The following is a 6602-nucleotide window of genomic DNA, read 5'->3' on the forward strand; positions in this document are numbered from 1 at the left end:
TAACGCTTGCGGCTGGATTGGTTTGAATGGACGGGAAGGTTAATGGCACCTGAAACGACCAGAAGCTTTCAACTCTATCGGTTGTTCCCATTTAAGGAAAGGGCGTGCGTGTACGAGGAGAGAGAAGTTCCTGCCGACAGAGTTTTCGAGTCACAACATACGTGCGCCCTTGGATGCCGCCAGCGTGCGGGGTTTTCCCGAATTTGAGACGGGGTCTGCCTCTTCCGTCCAGATAGCTCGCGCGTTACGCTCGCTGGGCGGTCTGCAAGTTACACCCACATCGCAACTTTAGCCACGATTAACAGAGGCGGCCCGTATGCAGGGGACGTGACAGACGTCTGCCTCGCATGTCGACGTGGAAGAGAGCCGAGGCCAGGGAAGACCGAAAACTTTTCTATAACGCCACGTGCCGTCTCGCTTGCGTACACTTCGATCGTATTCGGACATCTGCTTCCGGTATGCTTGTACAAAACAACTTTTCAACCTTTCAAAGCGCATTTATCTCTATGTTCAGCTTCTCATTGGCAGGCAGGAGCCCAAAGAGCCCCGCGAGCTTCTAAATGTGTCCGTACACGTCTTTAGGACTCAGATGTGAAGGTCACGTATGTAACTGAATACCTTATCTTTTACGAATGCACGCTTTTTCGATGAAATAATTCAGCCACGTTCAACCCGCGAGAGAGTGGTCTCGCGGACAGTACGCCACATTGGCAACATCTGCCTTCGACATGCTTGATTTTGTGCGCTTATTTATGAGTGTATTTTAAACGCCTCCAGCCAAGTGACCCATCAGTCTTTGCTCCTACGATGTAAAACCCAGTACCAAGTGCAGTGCACTAACGTCCTAATTTTTAACTGCGAGTCTGTACATGGGGAGGATTGCATAATTTTTTTGTGGATTTTCTTGACGTGCTGAGAGAGACAGAGAGAATAAACATTTTCTCTCTCTCTCTCTCTCTCTCTCTCTCTCTCTCTCTCTCTCTCTCTCTCTCTCTCTCTCTTAGCGCGCATCCGTATTAGTGTTGGGCCAGTCCCCTACAATTCCATGTTGCAGAAGTGGATAGCATCCAGGGACTGATTTTCTAGACGTGCTGACAGACGAACACCTACTTACGTAAGTCCAGACTCTCACTAATGTCCCCAGAAAAGTATAATGAGGACTGCAAGCAATGTCACCAGAAGGCCGATTTATTCCATACAGTTTGGAATTGCCCAATTACTTGGGACGAAAATAACCACCAAACCTCATTAGAGTCCTGGGAGGAAGCCCTGTCCAGCTCGGACCCTGCACAGTAGCTTGCGCTGCTTAGTAGGACCAGGGATGGCCAAATAGTCTCTGGGGTCCTGTTATTTGGATCCCACTATTGATCTCTCCCCCTTGCCCTTAGCCCTTTTCACAAAATAAAGCTTGCTACTACTACTTGACGTGATGAGAGAGAGAGAGGGCTCTCTCTCTTTCTCAGCACGCCAAGAAGACTAGTCCCTGGATGATGGCCACTTCTGCAACATAGAATTGCGGGGGACTGGCCCAGCACTGATGAAGGCTCCACCCTCCAGTCTCTAGTCTTGATGGTCTCTAGTCGAAACCTCTTCTAAATGGACTGGAAGAACCAGTTCGTGGTCTACTTTGGAGACATCCACACTGAGGTCATGCACGGCTATCACCGGAATGTGTTGATCACATTTCTCCTCGCAAAATGCGTGCGCGCGTAGCATTGGACATGTCTGGGAATACATCCTTACGGTGAAGATAAAGATTCCGTCTTTTGTATTCACCCACATACATACCCGCGGTTGGTGGCGTTGTTCTTTCCTCCCTAGAGACACGGGTGGCAGAAGGACTGCTTGCGGTGTTTGTACACAACTTCATTGAGTATCAAGCTTCGCGGAGTGGCATGACTCTTTAATCTTTTGTCGCACTTTTAGCTGGGGCAGAGGACCAAATCGTCCATGGGGTGCGCCGACAGAGAAAAATAAAAATGGCTGGAGGTGGAGGGGCTACTCTACTTACCCATCCATCCCTGTTCTTGAAGTCCCTGCTACTAACAGTGCAAAAAACGGCGCCACACCAGGAACTAATGCAATGTACAAAAAAAATGTATTTTTGGTGGGACCGGTCAAGTGAAACAACCTTACTTGTTTGAATAAAGCTTGTAGAGAAACAGGTCCTATGTCCAACCGTTCAGATAGTGCAAAGCCATGTATACAATCGTCAAAATGGTTAACAACAAAGAACGAGATGCCAGCCTGTGCAGAGAGTGGTAGCGTAAGATAGAGCCCTGCCTAGTCACCGTGGTTGTTCGCATACGCTGGTAAGCGGAGATCAGAAGGTCAGCTTGGTGAGAGAGAGAGAGAGAGAGAGAGAGAGAGAGAGAGAGAGAGAGAGAGAGAGAGAGAGAGAGAGAGAGAGAGAGAGAGAGAGAGAGAGAGAGAGAGAGAGAGAGAGAGAGAGAGAGTACTTTATTGGAAGAGAAACGAAGGTGGACTCAGCCGATAACTGCCTCTCGGGTTGAGGGCACCTCAATCAAGACTGAGTTTACGAGGAGGATAGACAGAAATGAGGGTGGAGAGAAAAAAAATATAGAAAGGGAGAATAAGATGACTGCTCACAAGCCGCGCAGCATGGACAGCACTGACAGCATCATAGTCGGCCCGAGAGTTCCGTGTCGGACCGGCTATGATGCTGCCAGTGCTGTACAACTTGGTGAGCTCCGGCCGTCAGCCACCGAAGACGCGCCGGTGGCTATCGTAAGCACAACCGTAAGCATCCGCTCAGCGATCATCCTGGCGCCAGATTTTTCTTTTTAAAACTGTTGACGCCTGCAGTATACTTGACTTCATGCATGTGCAACAGTTGCCTCGCGCAATTTTTAATCGGCCACTACTGCCCAGCCACTCTTTCCCACCACACAGAGCGGTGGGCACTGACTTGGGCAAATGCACTTAAAGGGCTCGCACGGCATCTCTCCAGTCTTTTCCCAGGCACGCCTGCTGAGAAGCGGACACCATACCACGTGCGTGAAGTACGAGCCACGGCCGCGTATATGCGTTTCGCACGTGGCGGCTCTTGCAGACCGACACTCTTCCATGTCGTGCAATGCTGCACCATATTCACCCCACACTATTTCCCTCCCCCAACTGCCCTTCGTGCGGTGCTCTAGCCACCGTGTCGCACTCCATGTGGGCATGTCCTAATGATCCCTTCCCCTCCATAGCGTGTGACGAGCAGGGGGAGGGGGCACTGGGTAGCTCGGATCCGGGGATCCAAATCTACCTGGTGAACCGAGCCACCGCTGTCGCCGCCAGGCTTATGCCACCGGCCACCCCGCCCTCTTAACTGCCTTGTACAATAAAGTTTTTATCTCTCACTCCTAGTCAGCACAGTGAACCGTCATGTGAGCTTGCTATGGGGTTTATATCACTGCAGAAACGGGCCTAAAGCAGGCAAAACCATTTGAACTGATATAAATAACAGCCAAAACAGAGATAAGCGGCTGAAAACTACGGCGTTAAAAAATATTCAGCAGAAATAGCCGAAATCGACTTAAAAGGGGCGAAACCAGAAAGACGTACAAAAACCGGTAGCTGAAACTTACCTAAAGGTAATGAAAATACCCGAAATCCCATTTGTAGTGCATAAATATGTCATAAATTGATTATATATGCGCGAATAAAAATATTGATCTTCAAGCATGAGAAACCATTAAAAAAAAGAAAAAAAAGAAAACAGCGCTAATGGGATTTGAATCCGGGTTTGAATGTTTGTTACGCAGGAGCGGGAACCACTACCGTACGTGACCAAATGATTTTGAGCGATTAAATGGAGTGCCACGAGCACGTGAATAAAGCTTCAAACATGCACCTAGATAGCGCCATGCGTCGCTTGGCTGTGCTGTCAAGGAAACGCCTATAGGAAACGCCTAGGAAACGCCTGCAGGGGCCCTATTCTCGACTGCACAAATTGCCGGCAATTCTGGCAATTTGCCGGAAGTCTTTTCGGATTGGCTTTCAGTTTTGGTCACGTGCTTCCGGTTCACAAAGCGGTTGTGTGTGCTGTCGTTATTTTGACGTTTCATGTCGTTTACGGACACCAGTTGTAAAGTTTGACTTATTTCTCGTTACTAAAGGCGCATAATTCTTGGCCAGCAATGAAAAACCAGACTAAATGCAGCGGACATGACAACGTAAGCCTGTCTTTGCTATTCAACAACAATACTGCTTGTAATACACACCCACTCTGTGGTTGGTTGAGAAGACGTGACGTATTTAAACATTTGGCGGGAACGATTACGTCATGCATTGGCAACTTCAGCCTGCGTAAAAATGACGTAATGCTACGTAACAGCTTGAAAATGGCGGTTGTTTTTGTCGCAAAATACAAGCAAAATAGGGCAAAAAATTGCCCCGGCTTACGGCACCGCGAAATGTGCGGCAATTTGCAGCAGGCGCAGTTTCGTATGCGCGCTGTTTAAAGCATGTTTCCTACCGAAACAAATTATAGTTTCAACTGCTTCCAAGTCAGCGATCATGGAGCATACAAATAACGTGCAGTATTCTGCTTTTATGTTTGGCAATAAAATAAAAATTATTTGTTTGGCGTAACCGCAACATAAGAGGGCAGTACAAGCCTCTCAATGACAAAGAAAACCCAATGCATGGCATTTGTCCATACTCGTCCTAATAAGCTGTTGGGTCACATGATCGAACTCAAGAGAAAAATAACAAAGAAAAGTGACTATTTGGTTCATTACAGCGCTGATTGAAGTTGAGCTTGACGAATGAGTGAATCGGCGACATCGGTGCGCTCCGCGGTTATCAGGCGTAGCGCTTCGCTGCTCTTATGTGTCATAGAAGCGTAGGTCGCGGCCGTCTTTTTTTTCTGTGATTACGCTATAAACTTGTAACATAGCAGCAGACGATGGCGTGGCGGCGGCGGTGGCGGCAGGGAAGGTGATAACGCAACAAAGCTTGCATTGAAGCAGAGAGCTCAGCTATGTTACTAAAAGCGATTGAAAGAAATAAATAGACACGGTAAAAATATTGTGTGATGTTCTTTAGCTGGACATCCGCCTTTCGATCGCTTTTGGATCAACGTTACTCGATCGCCTTGTGTTGTTGACGCCAAATTTGACCTCCAGAAATGTGTTTTTCTTGTCAGCCTCAGCTACCGTCTTAATTTTTATAGTACATGCCAAGTGTTTTTATATCTTTCTTGCACAATATTTGATACCTTGGTAGCGATATTTGTGAATGACTTGTCAAATTACACTGCATGTCGTCATAACTATAGGTGCAGCACGTCACTGATTGCTTACGTCTTGCTTACGCTTACGTCGTGCTTACTGTGGCTGTGCTTACACAGCCACAGTAGAGGTGAAACATAGCCAATAAAGAAATGAAAGCGTCCAGCCAGGTTCCAGTGGTTGAATAACACCGAGATTGTCTTTAATGCGGCCGCGGACATATCAAACGTCGAGAAAACAGGTCAAAATAAAGATTTCTTTAACTAAATAGGGTCCAGTTACGAGCTGCTGAAGGCACCAGCTGCCTGCCACACCTGAACTACAACCAGCGGCGAAAGGTCGATGGCTGTGGGCAGCGCGGCGCCCTTGTCCAGCACCAGCGCGTCTTGGATCTGGATGGTCCTGACGGCCCTCCAGGCGCAGTGTGTCGATTTGCACTGCACGCACGTGGAGACGAGGTCACCCGAGAAGCCGATGGCGACCGCGATGAGCTTGGTCCGGAAGGATCAGTCCCGGTTTCCCTCTCGCATCTCTTGGGCCGCTTGGTCGACGAGCACGTACAGCGACCGGACCACGCACGTGATGGCCACCACGTGGAAGGCGACGGGGCAGAGTACCTTGCGCTGCTCCACTGAGGACATCTCCAGCTTCCCCCGCTTGACCTCTGCGTGCACGATGAAGTTGAACTTGCACAGCTCGCAGCGTCGGGTGTTAAGCGATTTGATCCTCTCCTGCAGGCGGGCCTGGTGCACGTCGCGCAGGCTTCCCGCACCGTAGCAAGGCGGGATGAAAGGGTTCGCCGGATCCGTCCCGTAGTAGCAGGTGCTGGGCATGCCGCCGTTCGTCTGGCCGTTGGAGGGCTGCGAAGAGGGCCTCAGCTGCTGCTGCACTGTTGGCGCCTCGGACGCTGGAGGAGGCTGCTGGCACAGCTCTTCTGGGGAACACCCCGCCGCTGGATGCTCCATGCTGCTAGCCTTGAAACAGTCGCGGCGAAGTCGCCGTTCGATGAACATGCTCTGCCACGTCGCTCTGACTTCCCCGAGCAAATTGCGAGCAAGCGTTCCACAGCTCGTGCGGATGGTGATGATGATGCTGATGACAACGACGACGACGATGATGATGATGATGATGATGGGCCTTAAAAATGGTGCATAGCCCCTCAGCAATTGGGTAACAACAATTTGGTTTAGTCTATTATATGGAATGCGACAACACGGAACCGGAGAACGGAAGGAAAGGAATTGTCTGAATGTTTAAGAAAAGCAAAAAATGGTTTACGGGGGTAAAGAAACCTTACCGTAGTAGGCCGAACACTGCACACCAGCCGTCTCGAAAATACATGCAGCACACTGTTTCGGG

At 49.4% G+C, this 6602-nt stretch overlaps 1 pseudogene; it reads right to left on the reverse strand.

Moving 5' to 3' along the window:
• Positions 1–5481: 5481 nt before the first annotated feature.
• On the reverse strand, positions 5482–6208 carry LOC144160062 (E3 ubiquitin-protein ligase MARCHF1-like; annotated as a pseudogene).
• Between the last annotated feature and the right edge of the window lie 394 nt (positions 6209–6602).

Source organism: Haemaphysalis longicornis, unplaced genomic scaffold (assembly GCF_048455015.1).
Source record: "Haemaphysalis longicornis isolate Haplotype H1 unplaced genomic scaffold, Haemaphysalis longicornis Haplotype H1 scaffold_10, whole genome shotgun sequence".
NCBI lineage: Eukaryota > Metazoa > Arthropoda > Arachnida > Ixodida > Ixodidae > Haemaphysalis > Haemaphysalis longicornis.